General features: G+C 30.1%; 1 protein-coding gene and 1 long non-coding RNA gene across 2 annotated transcripts in view; one reads left to right on the top strand and one right to left on the bottom strand.

Annotated features, from left to right (window-relative positions):
• The window catches only part of LOC129916047 (uncharacterized), a 350,529-nt gene that overhangs the window by 36,278 nt on the left and 299,017 nt on the right, over window positions 1-15,234 (top strand). The gene's annotated exons all lie outside the window — the stretch shown is intronic.
• On the bottom strand, window positions 6,248-11,017 carry LOC129916049 (uncharacterized). The gene is made up of 2 exons (XR_008772401.1): window positions 10,641-11,017; window positions 6,248-6,498 (listed from the first exon to the last, which is right to left on the bottom strand). It is a non-coding gene; the product is annotated as an uncharacterized LOC129916049 (long non-coding RNA).

The following is a 15,234-nucleotide window of genomic DNA, read 5'->3' on the forward strand; positions in this document are numbered from 1 at the left end:
TCATATTCATATTCAGAAAAATAAAAAAAAAAAGAAAATTAAGAAGAAAAAAGAAAAATTAAATCGAAATTTTCGTTTTGTTCGAATTTTTGTCAAATGGGAGCTTGAGGCATTATTTAATACCTTCTATTTTCAATATTTATGGTAAAAGTAATTCACTCTGATGGTACTTTTAATCTACAAAAATAACTGTATCCAAACTGTAGTCAAACTAATTCATATTGAAATTCCTTATTTATTGAAACATTAAATTAATTTGTTTGCAATTTTGCATAGTATTTTTTATTATTTTGTTGCATATACCGGATGTCTAGAAAGTAATGGATGAAACGAAACTTAAGATCTCTCAGAATTTGGTAGCTTGTTCAGCCTAAATCCTTACGGTTTTTGATAAAATATGCAGTTCTTGTGAAATTTCCCTACTTTGCAACAGTATTTTGCTTCCTCTGCCCATAATTGATTTTTGTTTTTTACAATTCTTTCAATAAAACATTGCTTAACAATAAGAAACAATTAATTAATAAAAATATTTTTTATTTCATGCGCCATTTTTCTGCAAATAAATTAACAGTTTCAAGTTTCGTAAAAACTCAATTTCTTACTTTTATTTCAGAGCAACAAGACGAAAAAAATTTGTATTGTGTGACTCTGGTTCATTATTTTTAAAACTTATCCCGGTACTGCAGTTTTTAAAAAAGTATAAAAGTTTCCAAAGATGAAGTTACCTAGATCAAAAAATATTACAGTTTGAACTCAAAAAACAGGGTTTTTCAGAGCAAAAAACCCTTGTATTCATCATAACTTTTTTCTTATAATTTAAGTCGAATAAAGTGCTCAAGCAAAAATGTAGATCTTTCAATTATCTACATTTTATACCTTAACAGTTTTTTTTGTACAATGCACGGTTCTTGCACTATAGCTCATAAAACTCGAGTTAGACTTACAGGGTATGAAAATTGTATTTTTGCTACCAACACTGCAAAAGCAAATCTTAGGAGGGGAAAGGGTGATTATCTATTGTTTTGGTTTACCATGAACCCAAAAAGTGCAAATTAAACCCAAGCTCAAAAAATATTTTAATTTTTGTCGACCTGTGTAATGATTAAACGCCACAATAGGGGGGTTCACATTAACCAACTTACCGGACAGACCGATTGTCATTTGGCCTGATGGCCGTTTTATATTTTTCGTTCACACTCATCAGATAATTTTTATCAAAACCCATTTTTCAGCTTATTTTTACTGTATCTTTACCCTATTCTGCTCTAAAATTAGAGAAATGGATTATCACTGTCTGCCGGACAGACATGTCGTTTAATCGACTAACATGTCCGTCCGACCACCAAAAAATCAAAATTTTTTGAAAACCATCCGGCAAACCGGACAGACTGTCGGATGGGTGTTCACATTATCAAAACAACATCAGATCAGACCAAATGGCGGCTGGTCTGTCCGGTAAGTTGGTCAATGTGAACCCCCCTAATGTGCAACAATACCAAATTTGAAAATATTAACGTGATCTGTGCATAATCTCAAATAGAGTAAAATGATGACCCAACCAAGGATGTATTCTTAGATCCTTCCAGAAAACTTATCCATTGAATGTGGAGACTGATGAAATCCATGGTACGATTTCGAAGGCTAGATGTTGTAACATAGTACCGGAAAAATAGGCATTAAAAAAATATTGTTAAATTGGTGAAAAAGTTATGTTTGTTATAAGAACTTAAATCAACAGAGTCTTCAAAATTATCTTGAGTGAAAGGGTGTTTTTTTTTTTTTAAGAAATGATGAAATTAGGAATTAGTATCTATCACAAAAACTGGGACAAAACTGTTACACCAATGGAAATTGGTACAGATGTTTAGTTTATAAGACAAACCATGAATCTAAGTAGTCCATAAAAATATTTTATGTGAAAGGGTGTTTTTTTTTTTAAGATATAAAGAAAATCTGCCATAAGTTCGACTAAATCAATGGTATAAAAGGTACGCTTACGAAATTTATTAAATATATTTGTTTTTCCCTTGGGAACTACGAATAAAACTAGTCTTTACCTTTTTTTTATGTGAAAGGGTGTTCTTTTTAGGTGTAGATAAAATGTGGGTATATTGAAAAAGGTAAGTAATAATAGTGGAAATTCAGCAATCATGTTACTTTTGAGATTAGAAACAAGAATCTAAAGAGTCTATAAAAGTATCATGGTAAAAAGGTATGAGTGAAAACAAAAATGATGGGCGACCCAAATGAAATTTGGTAATAAGTTGAGTTTTGGATAGAAAGCAAGAATTAAGAGTTTACATAAAAAAACTTTAGGTGAAAGGGTGTTTTTTTTTCGAAGAGACAGTAAAATCTGTAATTTTTCCCAAAAAGCCAGAGCTTCGAGGGCTAAAAAGGACTGTATTGCAACAATTTGTTAGTTTTTGATTCAAAATAAAAAGTTTGAATTTTGTATATCTTAATGTTTTTTTTTTTGTTTTACATTAGCAAAAACTTATAATTTAAATTTTTAAATAATTGATGCTTTGAAAAATTGACTCTTTTCTAAGTCCTGGGTGTGTTGTTACCCTTTCAAACATACACTGACTGTTATTTTTAGATAGGTACTTCTATAATTGAAATTTAGTGAAAGTTTCTAGTTGTACTTAAGAATGCCCTTTTTGAAAACAAATTTTGAAAAAAAAAATCTTAGAGCTAATAATAAAAATACTTGTTTATATTAGTTTTTTCGAACTCATCAATCTACAAAATGATTAAGGTAGTTTTCAAGGCCACAAAACAACATGTAAACCATCTTTTTACAGCTATATTTTACCTGATATCATTTAAAAACCATAGCTTTATATAAAAAGTTTTTCACACAGAAGAAGAAAAACATTCTTTTACGTACTGTTCATAGTACAAATATAAATAATATAAGAATACAACTTAAATCAAAAGTAAACAAATTAAAAAGTTTCATTCAAAATCTCTGCAAGAAGAGAAAGAAAATGAGTTCTTTACACATCTGGGATAACTACCCCAAAAACAATAACTATTTATGTTTTTGAGAAATAATGTGTAATTCATTTAAAATGTTTTAATTGGAATTGAGAATTTCAATAGAAAATACCTAAGCTACCAGCAAATACTTTCTTTCTATGCCAAAAATGCACACAAATATTTATTCAACTTATCTTAAATTCCTTATAGAAGACAATATTTTTCGATCAAACACTTTAAATCTCGAAAAAAAAACCCACATTAAGAAGAAGAGCTTTATTTGAAGATAAAACATTCAAGCTTCCTTATATTTTCACAATATATTCCCAAACATATGTACTCAAACACATATACATACATAAAATCCTTGTACTAGGTTCTTAATGAAAATTCGATTTCCAAAGCTATAAACGATTCAAAACCAAGAAGAAGATGTAGAAGTGTGTAGTCACACAAAAATGGATTCCTTAAAATAGCCATTTTCAATCTTCAGTATCAATATCCGAGAACATAGAGAGAACATCTTATCCGATTCCTTTTCATTTGCATTTACATCAAAGAACACGAACATATTCTCTATAGTCTCCTCTTCTTGATAGGCTAACCCTTTTTTTTTTATTTTTTTCTTCTGGTCTCAGGGAGTTTGGGACTTTAAGGGACGATACTTTGGGGGAAATGGTGAACTATAGAAGATGGCAAAGGACACCTAATCGGAAAAGACAATATCCACGTTGGTAAATGTGGATATATTCGGTTTTCGGTATCGGTATGTGTATGGCTATCAATCTTTTGCACGTTCTGTTCAGTGTGTTCATCGCCCTTGTCGTCGACATCTCAACGTTTTTGGGGTGGTTTGGGGGGACATATACAACATGAAATGAAATCAGATGGCACACGTGCTTTCGACACTCTGTGTGTTCTTGTGTGTGCTGCCTCCCCAAGTGGGTACTGGGGGGACATAAGAAGTCCTTGTGGAAATATATTCCACTTCGATCTTTGGAAAAACAAATAAACTCAACTTGGCACCAGTGGTACCACTTTACTTCAATTGAAGTAGATCTACTTCTTTTTTTCAAAAAAAATTAAAATCTACTTCCTACTTCGCACCATCACAAAAATATCGAAATCTACTTCATTTAAAAATCTCTGTTTCAATCTACTTCAAGTTATAAAAATATAAGCCAAATCTACTTCTTTTTTTCAGAAAACCAAATATTTGACTAAAAATTGTTATATAATAAACAATGTATAAAAATACTTTTATGACGAAATTATGTAGTTTGAAGGAATACAAACTTTTGGTTTTAGTTGTTTTTACTAATTTAATTATAGAATTTTTTTGTTTTAATATAGATTTTTGATGAAGAAAAGAATATTTTGCAATCTACTTCGATTTTTTTCAATCTACTTCCATTTTTTCTTCAAATCTACTTCGACTTTTTTTTTGCAAGTGGTAACGCTGCTTGGCACTGGTTGTGTGTTGTGTACCTCAAGAAGAACACCATTTCTCTTGTGAGACATCGTGTGCTGACACTCCCAGAGTTCCAGCTAGCGCCTGTGTTGCGTGTCTGCAACAAGCGATGGATTCACTTGAATTTATTCGATACTATCTTACTCAAGGAGAGAAAAAGAAAGGGAAAGGGGAATGAACTTCATGGAAGTACGGAGAGTACGAACGAGTACGAGTACTTATTCCCACATGACAGCCTTTTGTCCATTAAATAGGATACAATCGGTTCGGCAGACGCCTGCTGACACATGGAAGATAAGCTTTAGACGAGACTTTTACACAGGACTTCAGTCACTCTTCCCCACTTTCTTTTTTACATATTGTTACAAAAACACTTGAAAATGTGTTGGTGTGTGTGTGTGTTGTTAAATAATAAATTATTGTTGGCATCTTCGGAGAAAAGTAAGTACATACTGCCTAGACGTTTCATAACGTTGCACAATATATACACAAAAAGTCCAAAGGATATGCACAATGCACATTGCACACACTAACACACTGGCAAGAGACATCTTAAGTTCATTAAAGAAAAGCATTTTGTTAGAAACAGCTTGCTGGGAATAATGAATGGAAAACTATAAGTTCATTAAGATCTTGTTCAAAATTTTTGATATGAAATTTAAATTGTTGTTTGAATATATGGCATTTTACAAAAGGAATAACAAGAAAATTCTGTAATGTTTATGAAATAAAATTTTATAGAATACTTATCAATAGTTTATAATCGGTTTTACAAATAATGTAAAACCACATTGAATTGTTTTCTTAGAATAGATACCAACATGCATAATTTGAAATAATAAATCTGTAATCAAGAGAGTATTTTCTGTAGGTACTTTCAAAAATCCTTTCATGAAATCATTCACTTATATAAATTTTGTTATATTATTATCTTTACATCAAAAGTGATAAGTTTGCATAACCAAGAGATAGGACTTAAAGAAAATATTGATTTAAATGTTTTTCTTGAAATAAATTATACTTTTTGTTCAAAACGATTAGACATTTTTTAATTGCTCTTATAGGACAAATATTTATTCGTGTAAAATTTAATTTTGAGATTATAATCAAAACCAACATAACATGATGGTTGAAATTAATTATTTTTTCGATTAAGGATCACAGATAATAATTTTACATCAACTGTTTTAGTTTTTTTCAATTGGACCAACATGATACGTATACGCCACAGTGACCCGATTTTATAACATTCAGAGTGATTCACGAGGAATGTATATAAAAGCAAGAGAGTTTAGGTTGTGTTGAGACAAGAAAATATCGTTTGGGAGGGGGGTCTATTGCCCTCCATTTATACTTGAGGGGTAATTTTATTTTGTGTAAACTTGACTAAGCTTGGAAAAAAAATTTATTAAAAATCAAATGTTATACTTACAATGACGTGTTATACCTTTTTGTAAAGCCAATAACGTTTCTTTTTCTTTTTATTTAAAATAAAAGTGTTTTTAGGAGTAGTTTTTGAAAAATGTAATATTAAACTCAAAATTTTTTAAACCGACTTCCAAAAAGGAGGAGGTCATCAATTTATTTGTATTTTTTTTTTTATTTTTGTTACCTCATAACTTTAGACTGTCTCCTTATCTTTTTCAATGATATTATCGTTTTTAATATATGATTTTGATGTAAGTGTAACCTCCTCGCTATGACACGCGTAAAGATCTTTCTGATTTGTTTTCATAATTGTATAGGCACCACTTAATTCAATTAATGTTTGATGAATAGAGTTAAAGAATCGAATCAGTTTCAATAAAATTTATTAATTTTAATTAACGTTTGAATTTTTTTAAATAAATCTTCCAAGTCATTTTATTTACTATAAAAGAGCAAGTTCCTTCAAATGCACAATATGTCAATTTTGAAACATTTTTGAAAAAAGGTAGTTGTTCCATTCTCTATAGGAAATTAAAGATCCAATTTTCTTGGGTTCTCTGTTTCGGAACCTTTATAACTTAAACTTACAGGGCAATTTAGAAGCACAATATTGAAAACTGAAAAAAAAAACAATTAAAAAAGAGGTTTTCTGTAAAGTCGGTTTACGGACGATGATTTTACTTGATAAAGTCGTCAGAAAACAGGTTGTGTGCTTTTGTTTAAAATGAGTCAATTGAAGCGTTTATTTTTTTCAAACAATCATAATTTACAAGAAAAAGCTAAAAAAAAAAATACCTTTTTTATTTTCTCATTATATTAATTTTTTTATTTTAAAAGTTTACAAAAAAAATTATGCAATTTAAAATTCAAGTATTTCTTCTTAAGAATAAAACCATTTTTAAATTTTTACAATGCGCAAAAAGTATAAAAATAATTTATTGAAAACAATCATTTTCATAAAAAAAGCAAAAAAAACATGAATTTTTATCTTCTCACGTCATTAATTACATTTTTTCCCTAAAGCTTATTATCAAAATATATAGGTATATCGATCAGGTAAAAGATAAAAATAAAAAACGATGAAAATCGGTTAAAAACGGTCAAAAAACGTGTTTTTTTAAACTTGTTTCTTCCATTATTCAGTTAAAACTCACTAAACGATTCTAATTTTTGTACATGTATGCATAAGGCCAAAACCTACATGTGCTTTGAGTTTAAGATTTTTTGAACGCTCCAAAAAAAAGCTAAAAATCAAAAACTAACCAAAAATACCCCTAAAAACAAGGTGTTTTTCAAAAATTCATATTTCGAAACGCAGAGTGTTGGAAAAAAATCCGTATGAGATGCCTATTTTTTTTTCCTCATCTTTTACCTGGCACCTTTAGAATTGTCAAAAAAATGTTCCCTATCCAAAATCATCATTTTGTCATAGCCCCAACACGTGTACAACGTTCAAACAAAACAAAAATTTTTTTAGAATTTTTTCTAGAATGCAGTTATTCTTAAATTAGTCTCATCTATCTAGAACAAAAAAAATCAACTCTCTTTAACTTCGCGTTTAGATTTTAGCCCAAATTTCATCTTTCCGTTTTAACCCTGTTTACCCTATTAAATGATTTTATATCTTTCAAATAAGCTATACAAGATTTTTGTATTTCTAATAGTTTATTTTTAATTTTGAATTGAAATTTTTGCCACGAAATTTTTGCCGCGAAAGTGTAACGTTAGAAAATGGCGTCACTTTTTTCTGGTGGCTGCCATGGTTCATCGATTTATAAGACGTTATCACGTCAAAAATGTTACGTTTTTTTTGGCGTACCATGCATTTAGCACAGATCTTTCCATCTTTATATCCGTACAAACAACATCCCAAAAAATCCGTAGATTCCATATTTTTGTGACCTATTTTCAAATAATAATAATTTTTGCCACAAAAAACTCATTTGCTTGTTCAATTATTTGCATACATATTCATTTAATTGATATAACACATATAACAATAGCATAATAACATTAAAAAACTTTTTTTTTTTTAATATTTTTAAACAATTTCTTAATATTTTTAAATTTATGAAAAAAATCAAAGGTAGGTCAGTTCTTCGTGTATTCAGTTAGATTATGGAATTCTCTCCCACGAAGTATAAGAGAAATAGGCGATGTTTCGAAACTACAAACTAGAATAAAGATTCACTTTTCACAGCAATAATAATTTGTTTACAATTTGATACCAAATTTATAGTTTTTTTCCCTCTCTTGCTTCTTTTTCTTCTCTTATTTTTTTCTTTCTTGGTTTCATTTTTTTTTAATAAAATTTTCGAATGTATTTTAGTAAAAAAAATTGTCATATCCTAGCTTTCATTAAATGTTTAATTGTAGCTTATACCAAAGTTATAAGACAAAATGTCTTTTTTTTTAAGAAATAAATAAATAAAAAAAAAATAAAATAAATAGGCAGTCGCCACAACGAAAATAGTTTTTTTTTGATCATCTCGAAGATGGTAATTTTCGTTCAGTTTAAGACATTGAAAAATTTTTTCACTCGAAATCAATGATAAAAAAGGTAACAAATTATTTTTTTTGTAATATTCTAACTTAAATAAGTGAAAGGATAATTTTACAACATTCTGCAAAAAATAAAAATACAAAGGTTTAGAAAATGTTAAAGAAAAAGTACGCTCTTTTATACATTTTCCAAACCTTTTTTTTTAACATTTGGTAGAATATTATAAAACAGAACTTTTAAATCATAATTATGCTGTCACAATTTTCCACAGTGTTACGATTTGTGACAACACTTAAAAGTAAAGTATTACAGTATGAACTTTAGGACGGTTATTATTTTGAAATTTGTATGCTTCCAGATGCTCATATGATTGATATTAGTGAGGCGGCTAAGCAACAAAATCGTGCACTTTGTGATAAAAGCATGAAATTAACATCGTTGGTAGTACTCAATATAAGAGTTATTTTGAGATATTGGGCCACCTTGTATTCCATCCGGAAGGGTAGATACAAGACTTTTTCTGTGTTGCACTCGATTTGTTGCATATCATAGTATAGGCAATGAAACCTTTTTATTAATATGATACATGATTTCGAGGTATTTTCTAACGCCCGATTGAATAAAATCAATACCAAAATGTCTCGACCATCATGTAAAAAGTTATTGGACTCTTTATGAATTGTCTTTTACTCAAAGATCAAGAGTCAGATTATTAGTAAGTACTCCTTGAAAAAAAGTGGTAGGTTGATAAAATTTCTTGTGGACGTTTCATATACCATAGAAAAAAATAATAAAATATGTCCATCAAAAAACTTCAGGTCAAAGGGTGTTTTTTTTAGCGAGAAAGAACACTTTTGAAATGGTACCATTGCACCACATGGAAAATTTTTGCATTTTTTTGGACCGCATATATATTTTATACATCATATGAGAATCAAAAATAATCAAAAAATGAATGACATTTACCATGGAATATTGAATTTTCATGCAAAACTTAAATTGCTTGCTTTTATTTTTTATTAAATTTTCACACAAATAAATGTTTTGAAGGAGTGAGGTGCAAAAGTAAAAGTTTGCAAAATAATTGTGCAGTTTGTGATAAAAGGATCAAATTAATAGGATTGTTAGTACAATATGTAACCCTCATTTTAAGATATTGGGCCACCTAATATTTTACGTATAAGGGTGTTTACGATGCACAGAAAGCTATTTAAATGCAATTTTGTGAAATTTGGGGTTATTAGATGGCTCATGTACATCCTCATAGGTAAAATATCAGGTGGCCCAATATCTCAAAATGAGGGTTACATATTGTACTAACAATCCTATTAATTTGATCCTTTTATCACAAACTGCACAATTATTTTGCATACTTTTACTTTTGCACCTCACTCCTTCAAAACATTTATTTGTGTGAAAATTTAATAAAAAATAAAAGCAAGCAATTTAAGTTTTGCATGAAAATTCAATATTCCATGGTAAATGTCATTCATTTTTTGATTATTTTTGATTCTCATATGATGTATAAAATATATATGCGGTCCAAAAAAATGCAAAAATTTTCCATGTGGTGCAATGGTACCATTTCAAAAGTGTTCTTTCTCGCTAAAAAAAACACCCTTTGACCTGAAGTTTTTTGATGGACATATTTTATTATTTTTTTCTATGGTATATGAAACGTCCACAAGAAATTTTATCAACCTACCACTTTTTTTCAAGGAGTACTTACTAATAATCTGACTCTTGATCTTTGAGTAAAAGACAATTCATAAAGAGTCCAATAACTTTTTACATGATGGTCGAGACATTTTGGTATTGATTTTATTCAATCGGGCGTTAGAAAATACCTCGAAATCATGTATCATATTAATAAAAAGGTTTCATTGCCTATACTATGATATGCAACAAATCGAGTGCAACACAGAAAAAGTCTTGTATCTACCCTTCCGGATGGAATACAAGGTGGCCCAATATCTCAAAATAACTCTTATATTGAGTACTACCAACGATGTTAGTTTCATGCTTTTATCACAAAGTGCACGATTGAACTCTTTTTTAATGCTTAGCCGCCTCACTATATTAGTTTCTGATTTTTTTCTAACCCGTTCTTCCAAGCAGCTAAATATTCTAGAATAGCATGGGGTTTTGCTTGTTGAAAAATAAATTTTTAATTCAAGCCAAAATATTTCCTTTCTTTATTGTAGTAGCTATATTCCTTGGAATTTTTGCAACCATAAAATAAATAAATATACTTACTTATCCATTTAAAGTTCAAACCTTCCCACAAGATGAATTCGTGGATCCGATTCATGGTATGTGTGTTTTGCAATTTTGTTTAAATATTTAAATTATGAATGTATAATATATTTGTCATCGGAAAGTTAAGTACATACTACAATCAGAAAATTATTTTTTCAACTCAATATTTTTCGTATTTTAAAGTACAAAAAATAAATTCAGAATTAAAAAAAAAATATTTTTATTTATAGTTTTCCCATCAACCAAACTGCAATTAAATTATTTGTGTGTTCTGACATATTTTCATTAATTCGTTGGTTTACCATATGTAAACACAAAATTAATTCGAATTAAAATGTATGAGTGCGTGTGTTGTTTTAATATGTGTGTGTGTGTTTGTATGTTAATTAACACAATAATTCAGGTTTATAATCAATTATCCTTTGTTATTACCTGGTTAGATCCCAGTAATAATACATATATCGTGGTATTATACATGTGTGCATACGTATGCCAGCAAAAGAATTCACCTATCCATTGAATTGTAAACGATCAAAATTAATGAATATTGAGAATTAAAATCAAATTGAATTAAATAAAATCTGAAGTATGCTGATTGATTGATTTGGCTTTTGCAGAATGCCTTTTGGTTTGAAAATATTATTCTAGATATCGGTTTTGTTGTTTGAAATGTCAAATACCATTGTCAATTTGAATTTTTAATGATGCTGTTCGTGTTCACAGTATACAAAGGAAGTTATTTTTAGTGGTAAAATATTTTGTTTAATATTTTATTTACAAGTGGTATGATAATTATGATAAGGCTCCAATTCACATTCATAATTGGAACTTTACAGTTTGTCATTTGTTGTGTTCTAGAGTTTCGTTGAGAGTTCTGAGTATTAAAGAATATTGGTATTAGCTTTAAAATCTAAATAAGCTATACAGAACTCTCATTAAAACTTCGGAACTCTTTACAGAACTACGGTCCCAAAATGTTTTGAGTCCCGCATGTGTCCCGAACGTGTCCCGATTAAATGCAAATACAAAACATTATTTTATCTTTAACAACTTAACGGTACCTGCCATACCTATGACTAAAATAGAAAAGCTTATTTCTTCTGAAAAACAGTGACAGAGGAGTATTTTGGGCTACCGAGGTCCTGGGACAAAACAATTTTTTTTTTTCTTAGTCAAGTGAGGCAGTCCTTTTTAAGCTCTCTTCATAACTGAAAACTAAAAGTTTCTTGGAGGTTTGGTTGCATCCAAACATTTTTTTTCCTCATTCGGAAGCTGAGATCTGCGGACCAGAGTCTGGAAACAATTCTTGGTTTTCAGATATTAGTTCACAGTGAACAGTGAAAAAAAAATTGAAAAAAGATTTTTTGTGAGTTATGATAGTGTTCAAGTAAATGAGCGATATATAAACAAAATTTCAAGTAAATTCATTGATCTGTTTAAAAAATACATCGGTTCAGTGGATTACGAGTCTGAAATCAAGAAAACGGTTCTATGGTAGCTATCTTAATATCCGTTCAAAAAATATTTTTTTGCTATATCAAAAGATGGAACTTATAATTATGCTACAAAATACATTTTTTTTAAATCAAAATCGTTAGAACCGTTTTGAGAAAAACACCCTTATTCATTTTGGTCGTATGGCATGTACCGTTAAATTTGGTTTGGAATGGGTGAGCAGCAGCATGGGGAGACGAATTAGCCAATTTGCATTTTTTTCATATTTACGACTCCAATGTCAAAACTTAGTTTGACTGTACCTTAAGTTTCATCCGTGAGCAATAGTGTTCCAGGAAGACTTACTTTAAATATCATATTAAAGAGTAGGTACTTGTACACTCTTGATATGAAGCACTCGCAATACGTTGAGGCACTTAAATTTGTTGGATCTTTCTCAAAAGTCTGCAAACTGCTACGGCAGTCCGAGGTTTCGAAAAAATTGCTGCTAAAAAAAAAAAAATTGGAACTATTCGTGTATGTCTTATTTTATCTATGTAGTTTCTTATTCATCAGTTACATTAAGTAAACTGTTCCAGTAGTGCAAGTCCGCTGATAGAACCAACACAAGCGGGTCTTAGCTTTAATTATGCTTGTGTATAATTTTAGCAGCACCAAGACCTCACTTATAACCTCAAGTTTATAATAGTAGTAGGTAAACAGTGGCGTATCCAGAAAAAAATTTGGAGGGGGCTGGGGAATTGTTCAAACATATTTTAGAAGGTAAATTTACGAAATATTTTTCTCTCTTTTCTTTGATTGGGAGTGAAGCGCTGTGTTGCGGTAACAACAGCTTCGTACTACTGTCTCCTCCTTTTTAAAAGTTTTTGTATTCCAAACAATTTACAACAATTTACAAAAAAAAAAAACCATTAATTTCGTTCGAATTTGTCTGAATGTCTTTGTGCTGAATTCAAAACTGTTTCTAGATTTATTGATATCACGTTTAGTTTTTGAGCTATGCTCATCACTGGATATAAACGCCCATGTTCCGCGATTCGATCGAAAGTGAGTTGAAATCACTTTTCGATTTCACGTGAAATGAAATATCATATTCTTCATTTCGATCGATTTCGAAAACTTCGAAACTGCTTTGAACTGTCAAAACTGAAGGATCATCCATTTTTATTTTGTTTCTAAAGTAAAATTACTGCTGCTTTGAACATGGATGCAATTTTATTGCAATTTTAATGGGAAAAGGCAGAATTTAAAAGAAAAAAAAAAATAAGAAGACACATTTTTTGAGACAAATCAATAATGTAAGTGAAATGCCCAACATTTGCGATATTATTGAAAATTTTAATAGAAAAATGATTAAGGTAAAGTGTAAAGTGAATGAGGTTGCAAACACAGAGGCAGTGCGCAATGTGCCTGGAGAATTGCGCACTGCAAACACAGAGTCAGTGATGAATTATGATATTTCATATTTTGTATTAAATTAACAACAAATAAGCATTACAATACAATAAAAATATAAGTTTTGATAATATTTCAAAAATTGCAGATTTATTGCAAAAATGCACTAAATTCAGGAACAGAAACGAAATGAATTGAAGAAGTTTTGCAAAATTTAACGTTGACGTAATTCGACGTCAAAATACTAAAAAAATGTTCTGAAGAATTCCGAATTTTACAACCAACCCAACCTAACCCAAACCTCAACGTCAGCTAAGGCTCTTAATTAAACAAACACAAATAGTCGTTTTAGAACTTGGAGGGGGCTCGAGCATCTGAGCTGCCTCTTAATCTCTAAGATTTACTAAAAAGTTTGAGTTAATCATGTACATAATGATGAAATCAGTTTAGCTTGAGCCCCCTGAGCCGCCCCTGAATACGCCACTGGCAGTAGACACTACAACATACAACTAAAATTTATTCAGCAAGTACTGTCTTTTAGAAATATTTTCCGACTTTCTAAAACAATTGGTGTTCGTTTCGAAGAACGAATATTAAATTAGCAAGCATTTCCTCTTTATTAAGTCAATATTATCAATTGTATTTTACTCTACTACTTGTATGAACTCTTGAATATTTGAGCTAGCTTATTAACTCACAAAAACAAGTGCTTATATCTTGAATTATTTCTATCTTCCTCCTTAGAATTAACTTTCATCTTCTATAGGTCGGAACATCCTAACCTAAAGCTACTCTCCAGTAAATAACAAAACACTCTTTTATCTAGTTTACACATTAATTGAAAAAAAAAACCACACCAACCCGAAGTTCATTTTCAAAGTTCCATTGACCACTAAAAAAGAAAGACGTCCCACATTCCCGCAACTAATTGAAAATATTTCTGGTCCCATCTATAATCTCCTTATCTTCTAAAAAAAATAAAAAAAAAAAAAAAACACAAGAAAAGACCCCTGATCAATGAAAAAATAATATGGTGCCCTTTTTTTTTGTTATCTAAAAACCATCGACATACGAAGAAAAACCAAGAAAGCGAAAAACAAATCTCGAGATAAAAAAATCAAAATCGGAAGCCCATATACGCAACATTTTATGAGTTTCCTTAACTCCTTCGTTGCGCATCCTTAAACATTACATGGCCCCAATATAATGCCACAATATAAACAGTTTTCTATCCGGTTCTCGTATCTATGTATATACCCTGGCTAACCAGCAAAATCGACCCTTTTTGTGTATTCTTATTCTTCTTCTTGGCAAAGGAATGCCTTAACCCTTAAAATTTTTACGAAGTCCTTAATACACCAGAGCCAGAGAGTACACAGTTCACACATACACACAAACATCAACTATCTCTCCCAAGCAATGGTCGACCTTCCGCTTCCTACGTTTTTTTTATTTTATTTTGAAAATCTGAGGTTTTTATTAGCCAACGAAAACAGCATTTATGAGAAAATTATTCAGTTGGGGAGTCCTGACTCCTGATTGAACGGATATATATGGGGAAATTGAAAGGAACGAGTGTGGAACGTCTGGAGACTGTTGATCGTACACACACCACACACACATCCAGGGGCATTACAAGGGGATTCAGGATTCATAAAGTGAAAGACCAAAAAAATTCTGATGAGGTCCTTTTTGCTTTGAACATGCGGAATGGTAAGAAATTATTGTCTTGTTTTTTTTT

This window comes from Episyrphus balteatus, chromosome 3 (assembly GCF_945859705.1).
Source record: "Episyrphus balteatus chromosome 3, idEpiBalt1.1, whole genome shotgun sequence".
Classification (NCBI taxonomy): Eukaryota; Metazoa; Arthropoda; class Insecta; order Diptera; family Syrphidae; genus Episyrphus; species Episyrphus balteatus.